The sequence below is a fragment of the Telmatherina bonti genome (assembly GCF_933228915.1).
Source record: "Telmatherina bonti genome assembly, chromosome: 1".
In the NCBI taxonomy this organism is placed as follows: domain Eukaryota; kingdom Metazoa; phylum Chordata; class Actinopteri; order Atheriniformes; family Telmatherinidae; genus Telmatherina; species Telmatherina bonti.
Genome location: NC_136619.1, coordinates 21,811,025 through 21,821,137, shown reverse-complemented (window position 1 = coordinate 21,821,137; position 10,113 = coordinate 21,811,025).

Here is a 10,113-nt window from a genome sequence, read left to right as displayed (position 1 = left end):
ACACATTGTTCAGTGGGTGTGTGCGCACCTTCAGTGAATTAACCGCTCTCAGGGCGTGACTGTTTGAATAACAGGAATTAGGTATGAGGCCTCTCACTCACAGCTGAAGGCAACCCCAGGCATTGCATTCAATTAGCTAATCTGACCCCGAATTCATATGCTTAACTTGTCATTTGTTAGTGCGTAAAGACAGAAAACATTTTTTATGTGTGTGTGTGTGTGAACAGCACATTGCGTAGCTGTTATTTTCTTGTTTTTTTCCATAGCTTTTCCACATACAGTAAGGACATAATTGCATCACAGCTGTATTTTCATTGCATTCCACGTCATAACCTCAAGACCCAAAGTTTTTGGAAAGGTAGTTCAACATAATTTTCCCTATGAGGTTTACACTTACTATTGTAGCATCTCATACTGACTCTAACCCACACTGTCAGCATCATTTGTATAAAAAGAACTAGCATTGGCATGCTCACCTCAGCTGTGACCCCGGATAGACTTCGACATGAAAGAAAGAATGGTGCACCTCTTCCCTCCACCTGCCCCTCCTGTCTCTTCATCTTCCTGGGCAATAGGAGGGAGGAGGATGATGGAGAGGTGGTAGGAGAGGGAGGGATTGAGGTTGTGGTAGTGATGGTAAGGGAAAGGAGAGGTGGTGGTGGTGGTGGGGGATCAGCTTCCCCTGGGGCTGCCTGCTGGAGCGAGGTGACCCAGCTTGTCGCTCGGTGACCTGTGAGAGGGACATTATGAAGTGTGAGTGGCTGTCACTCTAACCACTTGTGACAGCACAGCTCTGGGCGCAGCTGTGCCAGCCTGCCCCAGCCAGAGACCCAGGGCCCATGGAGAAGAGGGTGAGAGAGACTGCTATGGAGAAGGCTTGAACTGTGGAGGGGTGTTCAGAGGGTGTCCATGGCGGGGCATGAATCATAGAAAAAGAAAAAAGGTGAGGAAGTTGGGGTTCCTTTGACCTAACTGATGCTACACATTCACATTGCTTCTGGTGGCCCTGTGGCCTGTGAAGTGTTTGAAATGTTGAGGAGTATGAGACAAGCTGACATCCCTCATGTAATTTTATTATCTGAATTTGTGACAAAGTGGGTGAGACTGTAATTATTCACCACTTGTCCCTAACATTTACCTTTTCTCATATTTGTCCCTTTAACTTTATTCTGTTAGTTCTGTTTCCAGGTAACCATGATGCACTTACTATCCCGGGTTGTTAGTGTTTGCATTGTGTTGCATTTTTCATTGTGTTACCATTTAACATTATTCTTCGTTTAACTCCACCTTGCAGGATAGGTGTTGAGGAATGGCCAACCCAGCACTTCCTCATTGCAGGTGTGAGTGATTTCCTAGATTAGGTGATTGGGAGAAACCAAGTGGAGGATTTCCTCTTCTGTAGTTTCTTTAAGTGTGGGCTTATTTGAAATAATATATTAGAACTGGTATTCCTTTTGTGTATTTTTGTTTGTTTAGGAATTTGGTTTGTTTAGTAATGTTGGTGTAGAATAAGGTTGCTGGGGATAGTGATATGGGGAAATGGTTTAAGCTAAATTAAATCAGGTGTGTGTATAATGGGGTATGTAAGTAATCAGTTTTGGGAGCTCGCGAGGAGAGAGAATGAGGAAAAGGATGTCAAACTGGTGACTGAATGCCCCCCGATCTTTGAAACTGTATGATGGACAACTTATGGAAAATAAAATGTTCATTTTTAATGAAATCCCAGAACTGCTGATTCTGTCTACGTCTAATCTTCTTCAACCTTGGACACACCACCCCACAGAATTTATTATCATTAAAATATCTGTTTAACTTGTCTCCTGTTATAGTTGGTTTCATTAGTCCTTGGATTAATGAAAGTTTAAGTTTTGCTAGTGGAAAACCATCTTGGAGCACAACCTGAAATATCTTATCATTTATTGTAAAATAACAAAATGCTTTGTGAATTAAGTTATTTAGAATTCTGCCAATTTTATCATTATGCTTTAATAAAGTCAACAACAAAAGACAGTACAAACACTAACTTTGTTCATGTCAGTCCTCATGTGTTTCCATGGGTACTCCTGAGTTTTTGGTAGGAAGATCATTCAAAGATTTTAATGAATCCACAATCTTTATAGGTTTGTAAGTAGGGCTTGAGAACAAATGTGTTAATCATAATTGGCTGCCCCTGATGCCTGTTGTTTTCAGGATATGAAACCAAAAGGGGAGTTTACAAACTTCTTGTTTGGTCTTTGTACAAAATAATGTTTGTCTTGACTAGAAAAACTCAGTATGTACCTCTTGATAGACAGTGAGGATCACACAGGATGTGATGCAGACTGAGGGTACTTACATTTAAAGATGTATTTTAAAGAACATTTGTTAATGAAATGTTTGTACACATTATTGCATTTCCTGAACTGTAAGGAAATACTGGAAGAACTACAGCTTATTATGCCACCACAAAGGTATTCTTCAACTGTGGTTTTTTTTTGGTTTTTTTTTTTTGTTAAACAGGGAAGATTTTCCCAAAACCTTTTTTTTTTTTTTTTTTTTCTTTTTTACTAAAACAGTATTTATCTTGTCCTGGACAAAGGTATGATATTTGTAGAGGCGCTTCCAACAGCTAGCTGAAATAGAGTTAGTTTGACTTTTAGGGAAGCAACTTCTTTATGGACAGATTTTGAACTGAAATACCCCTGGCAGATCTCTAATTACTGCTCTTGCTGTACACTGCAAGAAGTCTTTATACATGGATGAACGAACCAAGAAATACAGAGCCTGATTTGATCTAAAGATGTTCACTAAAATCAGATGATGTCAAGGATGTTTTTTTTTTTTTTTTTTAATCTCCTTTCTTACTTTTAGAGTTTGAAAATCCCAAATTGTAGGATTTCATTTTTTTACACTGATTGAGATATTATCACATTTGATAAATATTTATGGTTCTACAAAGCACTTTATGTGTTACTCATTCATCCATTCACACACTTTATGGGTTAACTATTTATATGTTGCACTTTTTCTCTACAATCACACACTGATGAACTTATCAAAGGACCATATGGTATTCACTCTTTTCCCCACGGTCACTTTGACATGTGGAGAGGCTGAGTTTCAAACCACCTTCCAGTTAGACAACAACCACTCAATCCATTTAGCCACAGCAAAAACACAGCTACTTCTTCATTGAGGGAAGCAGCAAGGGAGCAAATTAAAAGCAATACCGTAGATTAAACCCATGTTTAGTCATTTCTTTTTTTCACATCTCCTTGAATAAGAGCAAAACTTACTGCAAATTATCGTGTTCTTGCTGACAAACTGCAGTGGCCAGTCTTTGTAAGAAATAAATGCATTTTTTGTGTTATTATAGTGAGAAAGCAAAACAATTTTTCACTTACAGATTTTAAATGGTTGCAGCAGGGCCCAGGCAGATCAATCCAAATATTGATACCATCGGCACCAAGGCTGCTATCAGTATGGTTCAATACCAGTGTAATGAGATTGATATTTCTTTTGCAGAGGACTTTGAATTCAAGCCAACCAGTGTTAGGTTTTGCATTTATTCATCTTATTTGCATTGATATTTTATATAATTTGGGGGGGGGGGGAGCTTACATTTCTCTGCTCTGTTCAGTTCAGTTCATGTTAATAAAAGAATTTAACAAAAAATGTTGTCTTGTGTTTTATTATAATCATAATCATTACCAATAAGTAAAGGTAAAATTGTTAAATGTTTGTGAAGTTTTAAGCAAAAAGCATCAATATATTATTGGTATCTGTGATACTTGCTTTGGATTTGCTCTGTATTGAATCAGTATCTCCCAGCTCTTGTTGCAGCATAGTGTTTGTAACCACTTGACTACATCACTCAGATAAATGCTGTGGTGGGTTATCTTGTTCAGAGACATTTTTTTTAACCACTGAAGTGTTTCCTTATCCTGATAGTAGCCTATACATTTTGTAATCATGAAGAATAAAAATATAGTTAGACCCCTCAGTTTACTGTAAATCTGTAAAATTCTCTGACCAATCAAAACGTTTGGGTCGGATTGAAGTTTATTTCTTATATTCCGTAAGCTTCTTCTCCCCGCTCCCCTCCTCACCTTCCTGCATCGCACAGCCTGCATATAAATATCGTGTTTGGATGAAAATACAAAGTAGTGAAGAAGAAACTCAGAAGGTAAACATGGCTGAGAAAATGCAGGAAGGATTTCCCCGACCCAGCTCGGTTTATTTGCCTCCTCCTGCTAAACAGCCGAGGAAGAGAAAATCGTGGGTGGAAAAAGCTGCGAACAAGAAAAACACTCAGAGAGCGCAAACTTCCGCCACGGCATTTAAAATATTCCCGGATCCAAACAGTGATCCAGATCACCACCAAAATTAAATCAGTTCTTCCTTTTCACATTTCCAACAACTCCTGAAAATGAAATTAAAATACGTCAGTAACTTTTTGAGTTATCTTGAACACAAACAGATAAACGCTGGTAAAAAAAACAAAAAAACATAACCTCCTTGGCGGAGATTAGGAAAAAAGCCTTGGATAACGCAAGGATCAAAACCAGAGGGGAAGGAGCCAAGACAGGTGCTACTTTCAAATCTTGCTAGCTCCCCAACATTACTTACCCCAACATTAAGACAATCTACTTCTATCAGGTTAGAATAAAGTCTTGAAAAACTATAACAGGAGATGGGAGAACCTCTTAAGCACATCAGCAGTTGTTAGTGCATAATGTCAAAACGGGAGAAAACTTAAAGTTCCAGATGGGTTCAAATTAGTTGAGAGAGAGACTGAGTTATAAAAATTGTATTAAAGTACATTTGCACAGTAACATAAACTTAATGTTGGAAATGTCTTGTCACAGTTTTGATAGAAATACTATTGCTTCTTTACAACTTAATCTAATCTGTAACAGCTACGAAGTCGACAGAGTTTTAGTGAAGAACTGAGTACACTCTAACACAGGGATGTTCAGCTCTGGTCATCGTGGGCCCCAACATGCTGCAGGTTTTCAATGTATCCCTGCTCTAACACACCTGACTCAAATTATTAGGTCTGTGCTAAAGTTCATACTCTGATCCAATAATTTAAGTCATGAAGTCACATGAAGAACGTGCAGGACAGTGGCCCACGAGGACTGACTTTGGACGTTTCTGAGCTAACTCCTCTTATAAACTGCATTTGGAATCTATTATTTGCCATAAACTGCAGTAAAACATTTGTCTGGCATATAAAAACAACAGCAGATGAAATATCAGCCAAATTTTTCCATATAAAATATTCATTATTCTTTTTTATGATTAGCAATATACTTCATTTAGACTGTCTTACAACTGAACGATTTTCCTCTTTTTTTTTTTTTAACTCCATCTTTCTCCACCAAGGCCCGCATAACTTTCCATTTAGTGTATTTGCATCCCTGTGTTGTATCTAACCCTCCATTACACTCCACACCTCCCTCCTCACGTGTACCTCTGTCACAGCTGACCTGTGTCCTCTCTCTGCGGGGCCTCTCCTGGTAGTGCCCAGCTGGCCCGCTGTGAATCGGCTGGGCAGAGGCATGAGGCAGTGCCAGCTCTACTGGTGCAGAAAGGGACACACCAGGCAGACAGCCCCAGTGTCAGCAGCAGCAGCATGCTATCCCCCCCGGCTGCTACGTACACAGAGCACACATATGCCTGCATACATGTTAATGCAGCCCAAATGCATGCACACCAGCATCAATAGACCAATGCCAAATAGGTTTGGTCCAACTGGGATCTAGTTAACTGGGACAAAACATTTGTTTACACACTACACTAGCAAATACAAGCCCATAGATACATTGAGCCATGTATTTATTCTTGTGGGAGATGTAGAGACTGTACCATACCCACAGATAAGTTTAGCTAATCCTGCTGCTGACTCCTAACTAATTAGTTTGTGAATCCTTAATCCAAGCTAATCGTCGCTTTAATAAGTATGAGTAGAAACAGTTGTTGAACATATTGATCGACATGTCTTGCGTTGGTTCACATGGTAAACACAAGCATCTCCTGGTAATGAGGCCTGAGAATTTCTGTTCATTCTCATGTTCAAGTTGACCTTTTGTTTTTGCAGCAGCTTTATTTAGCAAATTTGAACTTTGCTGCCCTAAGATGAGACATACAGTAGTTACATGCAGAGACAAGAGTGAAGGTGGAAAAATAACCTGGAACTTGACTGACATAATTTTGAAAGCATCAAACTTGAGAGGCTTGAATTTAAATGTCAGGAAATACATGAAGAAATGCAACAACATTGTGAAATATAACTGAATTACACTAACATTTATAGAGTCAAATTATTGTGACTCAGACATTTATTTTGGAATTGCTTATCTCAGTAAAAGAGTAGGAAGTTGCTAATTTGCTTACCGTTTGATTATTGCAGTTCTCAAGTCTCTTCAGCCAGACTTCCTTGTTTGTGTTTGCATTCCTGTGTGTATGTGTGTGTGTGTGTGTTTCGACCTATGTCACACAGAGAGGCCCCCAATTGTGCTCCACTAGCCAGCCGAGCTCAGTGAAGCAGAGCCGCCATGCTCACTGGCATTTCACACAACCAAACGCGTGCATGTAAAGACACATGAACAGCATTTATCCAGCTGAGGTCCAATGAAACACACAAATACAAAAATATACACACGCACACAGACATGAGCTGAGATATGGAAATTATGTTTGGGGTCTGATCCACTAATGCACACCTTGCAAAAGCAGCTCCATTCAGCAAAGAGCCCCATATATCCAGTGTTATCGGCCCAGCTCTGCAGGTTAGCTCACCCTTTGCCATCTGCTGGATCTGAGGCACACTTCCTTCTTAAAAGTTGTACATCACTACCTTTGATAATCAAGATAGAACCTAATTGAGCTCATCCATGCAGAAGATGCGCTCGTCTTTTTGTGTGCACACACTTTTTTTTGTGGAGATGGGGACCTATACTGTTTCAGCTCATCCAACTGTGAGATTCTCCTTTCCCCTTTCCAGTCCTGCCATCATCTCACTAATGGTGTTTCTATCTTTTCTCCATAGGAGGTAAATGAAGCTTTTAAGCAAGGCGGAGGGAAGGGGGACTGCTGAAAAGATTAATTGACTTTCTGCAGAGCTTCACTTATCCTCCCCTGGCACCTTTGACTTGTGAGTGTATTTGTGTTTGGATTACATGATTATATCATAATTATTGTGGCAATTTGTGGCTGGTTCAAGACCATGTCAGAAAATATCAAACTGTTTCCAATCGGCCACTTTTTCAAGCTTCTTCTTGTTCTATTTCATACTTTCATGCTATTAGTGCCAATCTTGGTGGCAATGTTGTTTAAAATATAGTTTGGTTTTAGACAGTGTGATACACAAATCTTGATATATGCCTTATATTTCCAATTGAAACAATTCACAGCAAAGATGGCATGTTAACAATGTGAGTCTTATGTCCAAAAAAAAAGGAAAAAAACAATACTATTACGAAGAAGTTTAACATAATAATAAAAATAAGTAAGTTTTGTAAACAGTCAACAGCAGTTTTCATTTTTTATTCAACTTTCACTATTATGTATTTATTGTTTTATTAAGATCCCCATTAGCTGTCCATTTAGTGGCCACTTATCTTTCTGGGGACCCCCCCAAGAAAAAAAAAAAAACACAGCTGTAATAAGAGAAAAATTTGCAATGCCATAAAAATGTAAAGAAGACTACATGCAATAATGAATATTAAAAGAACATTAAGAGAAAATTAAGAAATTATGTTAGGATCTTTTTCAGTTTTTGTTTACTTTAATTGTAAATGCCTGGAAGCCGATTCCCACTCTATATGGACCTGAGACAATTAGTCCCAGGACAAGGAAGTCTAAAATTGCCACTTAATGCCTTTCTGGTCAGGTATCTGTGGGTGTTCTCAACAAAACTAAACTTTTCAGCTACAAATGGTGGCTGTTTTAAAAATACGGCATTTCAAATGAACAAGATGAGTTGATAGAATATGTGAATGACTGTAAGCCAGAAGAGGCGTGCATACATTGGAGCTACACTGGTCTTAAATGAGCAGTGAAGTAGTGCCCTGGCAGCCATGTTGCAATGCTCTTTCTGTGATGTAGACATTAAAAATACAGATGCTAGTAATCTACCAGGACACAAAATAAATTGAATGGCCCAGTTTTCAAGTTTTCATATTCCCACAGCTAAGCCACACCACTGCTAATGTGTGTGAAATGTTTGTATGTAATCAGACTCCACTGTTGTCATTGTTGTGAAGTGATTGTTGGAGTAGACATATATTATTTGTTAGGTAAAAGTACAATAGTATACACCATGGCTTAATTTATATAGTAGCTGCTACTGATATAGTATGTTTGTGAACTATATTAATGTGTTTTTGGCATATTTTCATGGAGTAACTTAAATGAAAACTACAGTTTAGTTTTCTGCATGTTTGTCAGTGTTGGCATTAACCCCCCCCCCCTCCTGACTTTTGTTTTACCCTACTTAACATCTTGTTTTTTCTTTCATGGACACACATAGACACAAAGAATTCAACCTGAGTGTTTACTACAAGTGCATATTTGATCATACACACGCTGATGGATGTGAGGTGATGGATGTGCAGTGCATACACAGGTGTAGCTTATACAGACAGTACTAAACTTGTCTTTGACTGCATATGCTGGGGTGATGAGAAAGGGCCAAATGTGTGAATATACAAAGACACCCCCCACCCCCACCCCCGTCCTTCCTCATCTTCCCACTGCAAACTCCACCACCCACAGCTGCACACCCTTCTCCTGTCACGGTGATAATCTCTTTGTCAGGAGCCGTCTGTTGGAGATTTGTCCGTCTGATTCGGTGAATGTCCGAGTGGCAGGTCGAGCTGTAGTGCCACAGGGTGTCCAAGGGGTTTGTGTGAGTGTGTGTGCGCCTCTACTGACATGGGTGGTGGGATCTCTGTCCCTGTCAGAGTGTGTATGTCGCTTGTCTTTAGCTCTCTGTATTGTAAAGGAGGAATGTTGCACTGGGGAGGAACAGATCTATTTGCAAAAGACAGCGTTGTAATTTGGATTAAGCAGTGTATACTGGTAAATGCTCTCTTTGCCTGTGTTCATCTTTGTCTTTCCACATGTTTATGACAGCTTAATCAAATTTAACCTCCTGACTACCAGGAAAAACTGTGTAACTACAAATGTCCACTACGGAGGACATTGCTTAAACTTTTAAATATTGTGGTAAAATATAGTTATATTTGTCTAAGAAACGATTTAATGTGTTTATAAGATATTCAATGAAAATATAACTACAAAATTTCAAGTACAAATCAGCACAAAGAAAAGTATTATGCACTTTGCTCTTCCCATAAAACATGCTTGTTGCAATGGAGGCCATTTTTCTTGAAGAGAGAAAGAAAGTTCACAAAGCCCCACCCCCACAAATGAGGTACCATTTAAAAGCACTAAATGTCCTCTTAAAGACCAAAAGGTGTTAGTTCAGTAGCATTCATGGAGATGAAAATATTTAGGTTTACAAAGGTCCTCCACAGAGGATAAATTTGAACTACTGGTAGTCAGGAGGATATGGTAGATATGGTCAAGAGTTCTCCTCCATGAATTTCAAATGAGAAACTTTTTATTTTATAATTTTCCTCACAGTGTGAGTTTTAAATATTGTAGTAAATATGGTGACTTTGCTTTTTGCGTAGCACATCTAATTCACAAAATTGTTTCTTCCAGAGCCTCTTGCGCTCATGCTTATTTAAATAGCAACAGACAAATATTTTCTTTACATGATATACTATGATTTAGTCTATTGTCTGTCAGCATCTATTTTTTGTTTTCTTTTGTTTTTTAGGTGACAGCAGATGCGCCTGATCTCATTCCAAATGTCTGCCACTAAGTTTTAAAGCATGACATGAGACTGGGTAGCAGCCTCTTCTCTTTACTCACACAAAGACCATTGTTTCTTCAACAACTCACCTCCAATAACTTTTCAGTGTCAGACTCTTTTCCACAATGACACCCCTCCAACCTCAACTCCCTCTCCCCATCCCCCCAAAAAGGGAAAGAAAAAAAATCAGTTTTTGACTTTACAGGAAAATCAAAGGTCCTTTTATGCTACTAATGTGTAAGTTA